Source organism: Dasypus novemcinctus, chromosome 15 (genome assembly GCF_030445035.2).
Source record: "Dasypus novemcinctus isolate mDasNov1 chromosome 15, mDasNov1.1.hap2, whole genome shotgun sequence".
Taxonomy (NCBI): domain Eukaryota; kingdom Metazoa; phylum Chordata; class Mammalia; order Cingulata; family Dasypodidae; genus Dasypus; species Dasypus novemcinctus.
In genome coordinates, this window is record NC_080687.1 from 18,308,056 (window position 1) to 18,322,306 (window position 14,251).

At 43.9% G+C, this 14,251-nt stretch overlaps 1 protein-coding gene and 1 long non-coding RNA gene across 4 annotated transcripts in view; one reads left to right on the plus strand and one right to left on the minus strand.

Moving 5' to 3' along the window:
• Positions 1-1,373: 1,373 nt before the first annotated feature.
• Positions 1,374-10,360, minus strand: LOC131273400 (uncharacterized). Its single transcript, XR_009180592.1, has 4 exons — positions 9,626-10,360; positions 8,258-8,507; positions 7,586-7,661; positions 1,374-4,377 (listed from the first exon to the last, which is right to left on the minus strand). It is a non-coding gene; the product is annotated as an uncharacterized lncRNA (long non-coding RNA).
• Positions 10,361-10,582: 222 nt separating this feature from the next.
• ZMYM5 (zinc finger MYM-type containing 5) overlaps positions 10,583-14,251 on the plus strand; it is a 38,406-nt gene continuing 34,737 nt past the window's right edge. The window contains exons 1-2 of one of the 3 annotated variants that reach the window (XM_004446711.5): positions 10,583-10,817; positions 11,627-11,694. The gene's annotated coding sequence lies outside the window, so the exon portion shown is untranslated. Of the gene's footprint in view, positions 10,818-11,626; positions 11,695-13,365; positions 13,494-14,251 lie in introns of those variants that run through there. The other 2 variants (XM_058276350.2, XM_058276351.2) reach the window with 2 other exon arrangements.

Genomic DNA, 14,251 nt, shown 5'->3' on the forward strand with positions numbered 1-14,251 from the left:
TTTTTTAAAAAAAGATTTATTTATTTATTTATTATTTATTTATTCCCTCTCCCCCCATTGTCTGTTTTCCGTGTCCATTCGCTGTGTGTTCTTCTGTGTCTGCTTGCATTTTGCATTCTTGTCAGTGGCACCAGGAATCTGTGTCTCTTTTTGTTGCATCATTTTGCTGCATCAGTTCTCCATGTGTGCGGTGCCACTCCTGGGCAGGGTGTGCTTTTTTTTTTGCACAGGGCAGCTCTTCTTGAGGGGCACACTCCTTGCGCATGGGGCTCCCCTACACAGGGGACACCCCTGCATGGCACTGCACTCTTTGCCCACATCAGCACTGCACATGGGCCAGCTCACCACACATGTCAGGGGCCCTGGGCTTGAACCCTGGACCTCCCATGTGGTAGGCGGATGCTCTATCGCTTGAGCCAAATCTTGTGGCCAGTATAGACACCATTATATCTACCTTTAATAAAGAAATTTATTTTGAAAATGAATTTTATATGGTGTTACATTTATTAAAGTGTATATAATCATCAATAAAGACTTTTTTGTTCTAAATTTTGAACAATACCTGGAATCATGGCAGCATACAAAAGTGAGAGTATTAATTGGCAAGTAGATATGGTACTCTTGCCATTAACAGGGAAAACAAATGTTATCAATTCTTAATCTTTGATCAGTCCCAATGCCAGGAAATTGTGAGCAAGATAGGATTTCTGAAAATATAGGATTTGGCTAATGTGACTAACAAATCTCCAAGAGACCTTACACTAATTTTCTCTATAGGCTTTTCTCTATGAATTCAATGGGTCTCTGTTTGTCGTGCTAACACATGCTTAACAGACCAGGGATGGTTATATTTTACTAAAAATTATTGGCACTACATTTGGTTAATTTATTTATTTCGAACATATAATTGAGAACTTTTACAAAAACAATGGTGGCATGAGGAATGCCCATGAAATACAAAACTATGTAGTATATAAATCCTTACAGTAGTTTAATTTTTGAGATTTGAAAGTAGGATTATTACAAATTTAAAATAAAATGAACACATTTGATAAAAATAAAATAGTGGTACCATTTTGTATATGGTGAAAGTGAAAAAAATTTTCAAATATAAGAAGTTACTATAATTATAAATTTCTACTCATATTACTTGAATGAATTTTCAATGTTTACTAGATTATGTTCTGTAACTGGTGTCTTTTTCTAGAGTTTACACACTGGTCTTTGCAGAGCCCTTCATGGACCATTAGCTTCATTAAAAATCTCATGTTTATTATTACTGAGTTGACATTAATTTGTAACCTTACATCTCTTTATTAAGATCTAGTTGTTAGAAAGAAAGCTGCACTTGTAGAGAACAAAAGCTCATCCGATTGTGGAGAAGAAAGGAATTTTATTAACGATTTTGCAAGAACAGGTACACAAACTGGATACCATGGCCTGAATGCCAAACAATAAGAAACAATGATATTTATACTCTAAACCTAACACGCAGGTCCCTCCCCTGATCCCCATTGATTGGGTACTTCAGGGGTTACAGCCTACCAGAGATGTCTAACTTACGTGGGTCCCCCTCTGAGTCACAGCTCCTGCGTTCCCTATATTCATGGGGGCTGGGAGGGCTGGGCGGGCTAGGCCGGCTCAGCTCTGCTTTTGCTCCTGGAGCCACTTTTCAAATTCGGGGCCACTTTCACTATTGGCCCTGCCCTTGCTTCTCACCATTGGCCGCCCTCGCTTTGGCACCACTTTTCAAATTCTTGGCGCCAAAGCCACTAGAACCCCTTTCCCTTCCTCATCCAATTGCATACCTGGCTCTGGCTTCCCCTTTATGTGAAAATTAAACTTAACCTTTTCCTTACAAACCTCCCCTCTTTATTTTAGACTCTTTGTAGTTTTCACAATTTAGTTTCTCAAATCTGCTAAGAGCCTCCTCACATTCTTCATCATAGAGATCTTCCTCTTTAAGGGGTACAAGTTGTTTTGCTTGTACTGTATCGGGCATCTGTTTGATTAGGGCTGGTTCAATGAGTTTTTGAGGTAACCCTCAGGCACATGGGATGAAGCAACATCCAACTGCTGTAAGTACCCTAGCCACTATGGTAAGGGAAGTCAGGACAGTGCCATTCCTTTCCATTTTCCAAACCAGCTCTCTAACCACCCTGTGAGTGGTTGTCAATGCCAGAATTTTCTGCTAACTCTTCAGATAAGGTTGTTAAGCCTTGCAAGTCTTTGGTGATAGTCCTGTCTGGGGCTGTCTTATTGGGGATGAAGGTACAGCAACTACCTCCAATCATAACACAGATGCCTCCTTTCTCTGCTGTCTAGGGCTATCCTATTTTCCCAGGCCATTTGGCTAGTAGCATCCAACTGTTCTGCTATTCCCATAACTGAATCCCTAGTATAATTGATAAATTTTTGTTGATTATAACATAGTTAATCCAATCAACATTTTTGTTAACAGTGACCCACCAGAATAAGAATGACTCAAATCCTGCAGCTACCTGATTTCCAGCTTTAAATTCATTTGGGACTTCTCAGGGAACTCCTATACTATCTAGATAAATTCAGTCACTGAAGGAACCCGGTAAACGTCTTTCCTTTTTCTTTCCCTGGTTTTGTGTTTCTTCCTCTTTTTCAAATGCCAGGGTAAATGGGATGGCCAAATGAACCAGGGCAAAGGTTCCTCCCCACTTCTCAGGTAACACTGGTCAAAGGATGCCTTTTCCACAGTACCACCAAAGGTCTGCTTAGGGTATGGCCAAACTGGAGAAATTGCCAGTACTCACTCACATTCCATATTTGTGTACACAAGGCCATGGTCCTAAGGTCCTGGAGCTCTTTTCCCCATCTAGAGAGACAGGCAGCGTGACTTCCTGGACCAAAGCAGAAAGCTGGTACAGCTTTGATGTTTCACTTTTTGACAGGAGGGAAGAGAGAGGACAAGGCACTACAATTTTCACCAGGAGTAGCATTCTGGTAGAGGAGAACCATGCACTTAAACTCCCTTTCATTCTCTTCCATACCTAATGGAAAGGGTACGATATGAGTGGGCTGGCCTGTTGCACAAGTGTAACAGTTGCTTCTGCTCAGACTCTGGACTGTATATATGACCCATTCTACCCAGGTATTTGCATCTCCATATCCTGTCTCTATTTCTATGGTCTGCTTTAAATCTCCTGCCTTAAGTAACCTGACTGCTTGGGGATCATTTTGCATTGGGGAACTGGCCTTTGGTGGGTTTTCCCTTGGTGTCTCTGAAGAGTTAGCAGGAGGGGTAGTTGTTGACATCATATCCACAAGGGGAGGAAGGACTAGAATACAGAACTTCCCCAAAGAATCTTTACCTGTAATGTCCACCCCCTTCCCATAGTCTCTGTCAGGGGAAGTATAATGGTTGTTGTGCTGAATTTGTCTGCCTTTCTAATGGTTATTACTACTGGGTTACACTGTAGGTTTTTGCAGTCTGGTGGGGTACTACGTTTATAAAAGGCTATTTTGTCCTCCAACAGTTTCCAGTGAGTACGGCCTCCTTCATTCCCGGTGGTCTACCCCTTGTACTCAGTAGTTCACCACACAAAGCTCCAATCAAGACAGGGGGAAGTTGAGATAACCTCTCGGTGACTCTGGGCAGATATTTATTTTGCTCACTCAGCCACCACTGATATCCTAAATCCCCATATTTTATCACTTAGCAGGCATCAAACTGCACAGTCTGAGACTCTAGGCCTTCAGTTATATTTACTATCAATTTAACGGGGCTTTTCATGACCTGAATCTGAAACACCATAGTATAATTATTCTAATTTTCAGAAACTTTAAATCCTTCATCTGCTAGTTTCTTAAGGCACTAGACAAGGTGGATATAGATAATAGCCTTCCCTCTAAGTGGTGGGATACCTTCCCGCAAAGTTCACTGATATAAGTCCGTCCAGACCCTCCCCCTTTCTGATACGTCCTCCCAACCACTGCCTTCTCAGAGCGATCCTTAAGAGATCCAAAGTTGGAGTTATTTCCCAGGACTCGGATGGTGTTGTTATTGTCTGGCTCAGGTACTGGTGTCTTATCGTCTGGCTCAGGTACTGGTCCTTTTACTTGAGAGTGGTGGGCCCAGCCTTTTTCTGCTGTCCAGAAAGTAGTTTCAGTTGCGAACAAACTTGACAGGGTCCTTTCCAGGTTGGTTGAAGTTTGAACTCCTTCCATGACGTGATTCGGACCCAGCTGCTGGGCTAGTAATGTTGATGGACTGTGAATTCAAGAAGCAGGGTTTGGGCCAGCAAACCACAATGCCTGAGGCATGACAAAGTAGAGGACAAAGCCAGTATATAATTCTTAAGGAAGAGATCCTTCGACTCTAAGGAAGGGAGGTCTCCAGTTCTCCTTGGAAAAGACAAGCCAGAAAGCATTTTGTAAGGAAAGATTCCCAGTTCTTTCCTACGGGCAGTTCTAATACTTAATAGGGCTATGGGTAAGCACTTAATCCAGGGTAACTTTGTTTCTAAAACCAATTTGGAAAGATACTTCTTTAAAGTCTGATTCATTCTCTCCATTCTCCCTGAAGACAGTAGGTGCCAAGGTGTGTGGAAGTTCCATGTAACACCCAGGCTTTGCATTATATTCTAGAGCATACAGGAGGTAAAGTGGCTACCATTGTCTGGGTTTCTATGTTCCACTAACCCATAATGAGGAAAGATTTGTTTGAAGATAATTTTAGAAGTTCCTGACGCTGTAGCTGAGGCCAGAGAAAATGCCTCCACCCATCCTGTCAGATTATCTACAATAACCAGAACATACTTTAGCCGACCCATTGGGGCTTTTTCAGTGTAGTCACCCTGAATATTCTGGAACGGCCTGAGGCCTGGCTCCCTTCCCCCTTGTTCTTGCTTCCTTAAGACTTTCTTATTGACCTTTTGGCAAATTATACATTGCTCACTAATTTGTTTAGCTATAGTATAAAGGCCCACACATCCAAAATACTTAAGAACCAGATCACACATGGCCCGTACCCCCCAACGACTCCCTTGGTGTAACACTGCTAATATCTCTCTCATCACTTCCTTATTCAACAATTGCCTGCCATCCGGACGAGCCACCTCCCTTGATCATCTAGGGTCATTCCTAACTGCGCCTTCACCTCCTTTTCAGAGAATGTAGGGACCCTGGACTCTTTGGGAATGGAGGGTATCAGGACCATCAATTTCAAAGGGGGACTAAGGGAGACTTCCTTAGCCTCTTCATCTGCTAATCTATTGTACTTCGCTTCAAACATATGACCTTTCTGGTATCTGTTTACATGCACCACCAATATTTCCCTGGGTAAAAGTTAGATTGTTCAATACTTGTTTTAAATTCCCCATGGACTAGCCCTTTTCCTTTGCTGTTAATCAATCCCCTCTCTTCCCAAAATTTTCCAAAGGTGTGGACTACCCCAAAGGCCTACTTAGAGTCAGTGTAGACTGTGCCATCCTTTTCCTCTAATAATTTGAGGGCTTGATTTAATGCACACAATTCACAGGTTTAAACTGATCAGTCATTGGGCAATTACTGCCAGCTTCTTTCACCTCACAAATTAGTCCATCCACAATTGCATAGCCATTGTGCCTCCTTCCTTCCAGGACCCTGGAGGACCCATCTATGAAAAATTTTTCCCCTGAATATAGGGGTAGGTCCCCTAGGTTGGACCAGACTCGGGTCTGATAATCAAGTCTAAACCATCATGCTCAGGAGTCTTCATTTCACTGGAAGGATGCCAGATTTAGGCTATGGTCTGTTGTCAGTACCAAGCCATTTTTTCCCATTAGGATAACTTTATACTTCAGAATTCGGGAATCAGTCAGCATATTCCCGCTTTCTGAGACAGAATAATTCTGACCTGATGAGGGGTGCTAATGACTAAGGCTCCTCCGAAAGCCAGCTTCCTGCTCTCTTCTAGCAGGAGAACAGTTGCCGCCACAGCTTGAATGCATCCAGGCCATCCCCTGGAGACAGGATCCAGGATCCTTTGATCTCACCAAATTTGGGTCAGAACCCCCAAAACTGTCCCTTTATCTACTGTAACAAACAGATGGAAAGGTTTCTCAACGGAAGGGAGGGCTAGAACAAGGGCCTACACCAGTGCCTGTTTGAGGCCCTCTAAGGCCCCTATCTCCCCTGAGAACTTACACCTTCATTCTTAAAGGGGTGCTGAAGGATGATGGTCATTCTTTTGTAACTGCTTCCCACTGGTTAGGGGCAGTAGTCCTTAACTGACAAGGTGTAAAACCCTCCTGCTATTCTATCATAGTTGGAGGAAGAAGACTATGGCACCCTGGGTGAAACTGAGTGAAATCCCTGTATGGCTAACAAGATGGAAGAAATACACTTAATTAGAATTTTGAGGATAAAGGGTTTCATTGAAAGGATACTGAGCCACAAAAATAGAAAAGGCCAGGTGTCTAAAGGCTGCATCTTCTTAAAGTTGATGGGCTTTATTTTGCAGGTTTTCATCAGAAATTGGTTTCCAGGTCCTAGGTGAGGAAAGGTTACCCATAGACTATCTTGAAAGGGTTAAGCTGAAGTGGATCCCAGCCACCTCGTTTGCTGTGTCTTTCAGGTGGGAAAATGCTTAACCCTGGCAGGATGGCATGTGGGTTTGCCAGTCCTCCCCAGGGTATGTGTGGGACAGGTTTTAGAGTAAGGGCTAGGAGGGAGACTTGGATTAAGAATGTTCATTAACTACTTAGAAAATGAAGTTACCAGGACCTTTTAACAAGTTCAATATCCCTCTGCACATAACCTCGAAAAGATATCACCATCATCATCAAGCATATATGTAGAATAGGAGAGATATAGGTACAGTAGTTAATACCAATCAATGCAATAATGACTGCATAAGTTTCTTTTTGAGTTGCAATTAATAGATCTAAGGTCCAGGTTTGCAATACCATACAAGTTGTCTCTACATGGGAGTAGGCCATAAGGCCAAATTATGTTTAAGTTCTACTCACAGCATTCTGGTAATCACTGCTCCATTTAGCATGTCCTTCACACAGCCAGCATGCTACAGCACTGTTGACCCTAGAGAGAAGCTAGAAGGCTCCAATATTCCACTGGCCTGGTGCATAGCACCCTTCAGTACCATGGAGATTTTTACTTCTATACCTTAACCATGATGACATTAATTAACAAGTATTTTACTTCAGCAATACAGATGCACAACGGAATCAAGATTATCTTCCTTTACCACCACTTGAATATGCAGACTGAGGTGGCCTCTGCCAGTTTTTCCTGTTATGAAACTACTTTTTGTTATTAATTCAGTTTCTGTTTAATAATGACTTACTGGAATTAGACATTCAAATATTTTGGTTTAAACTTTGCTTCTACAAACTTCTTATAACTATCCATAACCACATAGACAATAGTTGCTTCATCTCAGGACAAATCTGCCTTCACAAAACATATTGCCTTACTTAATGCTACCTTCTACAATGCCTTCTACAACTTGCCATATGCATCAAGTTTTGTCCTACATACTTCCAATCTGATTTTATGAAAACCAGCAATCTCCTCTTAGGGAAAAAAACCACATTCCTTTAAACAAACTTACCAAATTCTAGTCAGCACTCCCACAAACATTTTACATCTTTCTATATCTACTTAAGTCTCATATCTCTCATTCTGTTCTGTAAAAAAAAAGAATAAATTATTCATCTCAATTTAGGCATTTCAAAGATTTCCATACTTTATTTATTAATATAAGTTCTTTATTTTTAGCCATTTGAATAGAGCTCTTTTTATAATTTTCCTTACAATTTAATCACCCGGAGGTATTAAAACATACACTGAACAAACAGACAAATACAAAAAGAATGATGAAAGCAAGGTTGGCACAGAGCCAACCCTCATCTGCCCCATATTTTGGCCAGAATACATCAGGTGGTCATTTCCTTTCCCTTGGTCTGCTCATTATCAAGTTCAGTGTACCAACGTCCTCCCTAATGGACTATCCAGAGGAATATCCCCAGGGGATCTTACAGATACCTGCTCCCTGGTTGACTGACTGCCTCTATTCCCATTCTGAGTCTTATCTGGGTTTCTTTCTCTCAAATTTTTTCACTTTGTCTCCAGCCGTTTCCCTTGCGGGAAAATGGAAACACGAACTGGAACTCCACACTTGTTTTGCACAGTATGTCGCATGTCTCATGCACACACAGTCAACCCAAGACTCATCAGAACTTCCCCATAACCAAAGCAATACTTAATAGTCTCCTTTTCTTACCTTGGCCTGAGCACAGGGTTGCCTGGCCAATGAGAGGCAGGATTTCCCTTCCCCTTTTCTCATCCACAATCAGCAGATCCACAAGCATCTGGTCTCGGGTCCTTTCCGCTGTTAAAGGCAGGTTCCCAATGGTGGAATCTGAGATCGCTCAATCAGTAGGGAGTGCCTTCCCCTCATCAGTCCCTGTGGTCCCCCTCTGAAGCCTTGGATCCTGGATGAGCTCCCAAAGTTGTTAGAAAGAAAGCTGTATCTGTAAGAGACCAAAGGCCCACCCGATTGTAGAGGAGAAAAGAATTTTATTAACTATCTTGCAAGAATGAGTGCACAACTTGGATAACATGGCCTGAGGGCCAAACAACAAGAAACAGTGATATTTATAACCTAAACCTAACACTGCAGTTCCCTCCCCTGTTCCCTATTGATTGGGTACTTCAGGGGTTACAGCCTATCAGAGCTGTCTAACTAACTTACTTTCTGCTCTGAGTTGCAGCTCCTACAATCCCTACACTCCCTGGGCTGGGCAGGTTGTGTGACTTGACCACTTTCACTCCTGACACCCTTTTCAAATTGGAGGCCACTTTCAGTATAGGCCCTGCCCTCTCTTCTCACTATTGGCCCCCTCATGTAGGCCCCACCCCCACTTCTCACCATTGGCTGCCCTAGCTTTGGCACCACTTTTCAAATTATTGGCACCAAAGCCGCTAGAACCCCTTTCCCTCCCTCCTCCAACTGCAGAGCTAGCTCTGGCTTCCCCTTTATGTGAAAATTAAAATTAACCCTTTCTTTGCACAGTGATTTCAGATAGTTCAGAAATTGCCAAGTTAACAAATTGGCCATTAAATTTGAAATAATAGACAAGTATATGTAATATACAGCTTATTAGTATTACAATACGTATGTTCAATAGCATTACATGATATGGTCAATATTTTTTACCTAACAATGACTAGTTGAATGGGCTGTGCAAAATTGCAACAAATTACACGAACTAAAATTGCATTTTTATCATTCCACGGACATGCATCTGTGATGCACTGTCTCGGATGGTATGTGCTTGATTTTTCACTGAATAAACTTACGCCTTCATCGCATCCCCAAAAGTAATCAAAGGGGTTCAATCTGTAAAATTAAAAAGTCTGATGGAGCAGAGTAGCTCAAGTGATTGAGCGCCTGCTTCCCACGCATGAGGTCCCCTGTCCCCAAGACCTAAAAAAAAGTATGATAATAGTTTCTCTATTTTAAAAGTCGTAATTCAATAAAAATAATCCAACTATCTATTTCCTGGCATTATGGCTACATGACACTTCCTCAAGGCAATCAGTTGTAATCCCCCCGATAACCGCTAGGGCGAGATGGAAGAAGCCTCACTTGTTTTTTAACTTGGGAAACTAGAAATTGTGCAGCACCATTAACCCCGAGGAGGATGTGGGCGCAGATGAAAAGCCTAAGAGAAGGCCCCCGTGCCGTGCCTTTCGAGCCGTGGAAGGGAGCTGAGGGACTGGCACTGGCTGCGGCGGGAGGCGGCAGCACAAGTCCGAGGCGCCCGCAGCTTCCTCCATCTTGGTCAATGGAGGAGGACCGGCGTCGGGGTCTCTTCGCCGTCGCGCCGCTCTACACGGCCCTGAGCAGCCGCCGAGAGGAAGGCGGTCCCTCGGTCAATGGCCCATCCCAGCGGGGGCTGCTCGGGGCCATCCCCAGCCCCTCGGGACTTGGCTCTGAATTGGCCCCTAGTTCCCACGGCAATCCCGACTAAAATGGAGGACACTGTCTCCTTCTGCTGTAGCCATGACGCGCCGTGGCCGGTGGCAGGGCCCGCACGTCCTCCAGAACCCTATTTACCCCCTCGCCCGCCTGCGGCCCCAACGCCAAAATTGCTTCTCTCTGCCCCTCCCCGGACTTGGCCCTCACAGGCCTCAAGGAAATGGACAGGAGGGCGTTTGGGGTCATCGAGGCCGTCTCTTGTGGGACGCGTGGCTGCGGGTCCTGCGCGGTCAAGGTGCCCAGGCCCGGCCTCTGGCCGTCCTGTGTCTCGGCAAACGCCTAGGCCCCCAAGACAGAGCAGCACTCACTGCCGCTGTCCCCCAAACTCGGACGATGTACACTGAGGGACGGGGGGAGGGGGAGGGAGGCGGGGCGGGGCGGGGATGGGCCTGAGGGGAGGGGTCTAAGTAGAAGAGAACGGGGACGCCGCGGGTGTGGCCTGAGCCTGACAGACACCTCTTCGGGCCACTCCGTCGAGGTGCTCCTGAAGGAAGGCAAAGTCGCCCAATGGACGTATAGGAGGAGTCCCGACCCGCCCTCCCGCACCGGCCAATGGGGGCCTGCGGGCGGGGTCTGAGCTCGGTCGCGTCGCTGCCGACTCCTTAGTAGCGCTAAGTCCGGAGTGGACTGAGTAGAGTTTGCGTGTTCCTGAGGGGGCTGGGCCCGGACAAGGCAGGTTCGCTCCGCGGAGCCACAAACAGGACCGGTGAGGCTCATCCCGTGTTCTCCCTGCCGGATCTCGCTGGCGGCGGAGGTGACCGGGCGCGCCGCAGCTCTGGGAGGCGGAGACGGCAGGGAGGTGAGGAAGGGTGAGGGCAGTCCTAGCCTCCCACCGCCCAGGATTCGTGTCCGCGGGCTGCGGGGCCTCGGGCTGCGGGGCTCAGTCCTGGCCCTTCCGTGCGGCCAGAGGGGCGGCGAGCCCAAGGCGGGCCGGGGGCGACGGTCGATGAGGTATTTTCCTTTTTCGCTTGGTGGGGAGGGACTCCCAGGTTCTGTTCCCGCTCTCCGGTCTGCGACCCCCAAGCTGAGGTTTCCCAAGTTTTTCGGGGCGCGAGCGGCCTCTTTTCTCCGCTGGGTTATTCGTGGCTCTCCGGGGCGCTGCGCGGCTTCGACTCCTAACGTCTGATTTAGGCGAGTTTCTAATGGCCGACCTGGAGCCAGTTGCTGACTGGGGGAGGGGGACAAATCTCGGGTTCTGGGCCACTTTGTGGAATAAGTACGGAAAAACTGGCCCAGCGATAATTGAGCCGCTTCCTAGCTCCGAATAGGTGGGACTAAAGTTGGGTGGACACATTTGGGAGGGAATAGAAGTACTTTCTTGGCTTCGAGGCTCCGTTTTGTCCTCCCCCCTCCCTTCCCCAGGAGCAGGCTTGGTGCACTCTAGCCTCCAATTCGTGTTTTGAAGAAACAGATTTTGCCTCGTCGAGTCGTTACGTTCCCTGTGTTTTCGTTTTCTTAACTTGGTTTCTCCTTTGGGGTGAGGGGGTAGAAGAGCGCCCAAACTCCTTGACCTCTTATCCTTTTGCCTCCTCCCTCTGGTGGTCAAAAGTTGATGCTGCCTCCACGTTGGTGGTAACAAAATTATTTTTTCCTCTCTTCTCATTCTAGGACGAGGAATCAGGTTCAGCCTGATTTGGTGAAACTTCAGCAAAAATTACGGAGGAAACCATCCCGTTGTGAGTCATTTATCCCACCTTAGCACGAAATTAGGATTTTCTGTTAATATTTGCTTTCTGTTATCTTGAAGAGGAAGAGCTAATTGCTTGGGTGGCAGTTGTCCTCAGAGCCAAAGTAGGGTAAACAAACCCACGGACGGCAGTGCAAGTGGGCACTCATATTTACACCACAGGTACTCTCTAGAGGTACAAGATAGGACTTTCAAGTTCATTCCATTTCACATGCTTTGCTTTTAAAAGTTTTTTCTTCCTTTCCAATGGGAAGAATTTTTTATTTGCCATTGAATTAAAAGAAACTCCTGAGTCTTCTATTGCTTAAGGTTGAGCAAGATTCATTCTCATGTATTTGCCTAATATTTGGGAAAGATTTATTTATGATAGTTCTCCAGCTAGCATCACAGGAGGAGATACATTACTCATGGTTCTTAGGTGAACCACTGGATTAAAGTTTTAACAGCCTGATCTTTCCATTATGAAGTTAATATTTTTTCTTTTCTATCAGTAGTCTATGTGGTGTTAATTTTGTATTAACTGTACAAATGCTCAGTTCTCTGTTAAATTTTCAGCTAATGGTTTTAACACTAATCCTTTTTTCTTTTTTTTTAATTAAAGCTCGACTTCTAGATTTATTAACTGGGATTTTGTAAAGTCTTCTTTCTCCACTATATTCTTCCTATCTGTCCCTTGCTCTTGTCCCTGCCAAACTTGTTTTGCACTTATTTTCTAATATTTCACAGAACATCTAATTGAGCATGTTAAACCTATGATAGTGTGTCAGGATGTAGAGGCTATGTATGTCTTTTAGGAATGAATATGATTTCAACTGGGAATTTTCATGGGCAATCTGAGGCAGAGATATTTCATATTCCGTGGGAGTAGCTTAGTGACTTGATGGGAAAGGGATGTGTTTCTGGAGTTATATTGGACCTACATAGGGACTAATGGGGACTGAGAAGATAGGCAAAATAATAAGTCACTCAGTTAAGACACTTTCTCAGCTATATGTTGCTAGGTTGCTTATAAAATAATGTAGTGGAGAGGGCTTGGATTTGGTGTCAGGCAGATTGGGGTTCGAATCTCTTTTCTTGTTTACTTTGGCAAGTCATTTATGCCCCGAGCCTTAGTTATGTACATATTATAAATGAATAAATTATGTTTATCTTCCCAAGATGATTATGAGGATTGAAAAGAGTGTAAAAATAGGTAAAAATGCCAGGCTCATAAGTTATGGGACACATATACACATATATTTAATGTTAGCTAAACTTCTTATCCTATTTAATTTTTTATTCTATTTCCTGATTTCTGCAGCTGTATCTTTGGACACTTATAAATTTTCCATTTCTGCTACTAAACTTTTAATTTCTGCATTCATCACTTAGCCATCTACAGTATTGATAGTTTTGTGTTTTTTCATTTTACATTTTCTTTTTTCTGCATAATCTATCTTTGTTGCTTTTTTCCCCTTTGTTATCTATTTTTTATATTAGAGGCTTTCTTTGATATTTTGGTAATCCTTGGTTTATTCATGATTAAGAATTGGGAACTAGAAAGCAGAATGGAAGAGTGAGAGTGGGGCTTTCAATTTGGAGTTTTACTCTCAATTTGGCTGACTGATGGGAAATCCCATGGGTCATTATGTTTTTGTTTTGTTGGTTCCTGGTTCCACAGGGAAGAATCTTCCAGAGAAAAGTCTGCTGCCTAGAATTTAGAGGTCTGGCTGCCAACTCTCGCTCTGGGAATAAAGTGGGAGATGGGGCATTTTGTGTGCATGCTATTGAAGCATTCACTTAAGCTTGGTGAGTCCAAGGCAAATAATCCGTGTTTCATCCTCTCCAAGGAGTAAAAGTCTAGACTTGTGCCAGAGGGGGGAGGGAAAGGCTTAATATCAATGTGAAGGCAGCAAAGGGATCTAGTATCTCCCAACCTCTTTATTTTAGCCATGCACCTCCAGTTCCAGGGATACCTAATGCTGCTGGTTCCTGAGCCTTGAGGAATTTGCAGTGTAAATCAAGATGTTTCTCAGTTTTGTTTTGTTTTTTCACCACAATTTTAGAGTTTGGATGTCTCATATCTGCTGAGTTAGCTAACCCTTCCTCCATGTGCTTTTCAGCTTCTACAATTTTGGTGCTTTTTCTCTTGCTCTTTCCTGTGAGTTTCTTTCCTCCTTTTTTTTTTTTTTTTTAATCTTTTCTGTTGTTTCATTGAGATTTTAGAAAGGAGTAAAGTTAGTTGTGTGTGCTCAATCCACCATTTTAATTACTACCAGGCTATTGATTTTCTAGACAGTAATTCTTTTTTCAAGGAGATACTAGAACCTCGTACATAGGAAACAGGTGCTCAACCACTTGAGCTACATATCTTCTCCTAGACAGTATAAAAAATTACTAGGTAAAAATTTTTTACCTAGGCACTGTACTAATATTTCTATTTGTGGTAGTTGTTCAGGTCTTCCTTTTTTCTCCTGTCTCATATTTGCTAGCACTTCCAAAAACATTGTACATCATTATTTGCTCCTGAATTTTAAAGAATGTTTGTAGTATTTCCCCATGAAACT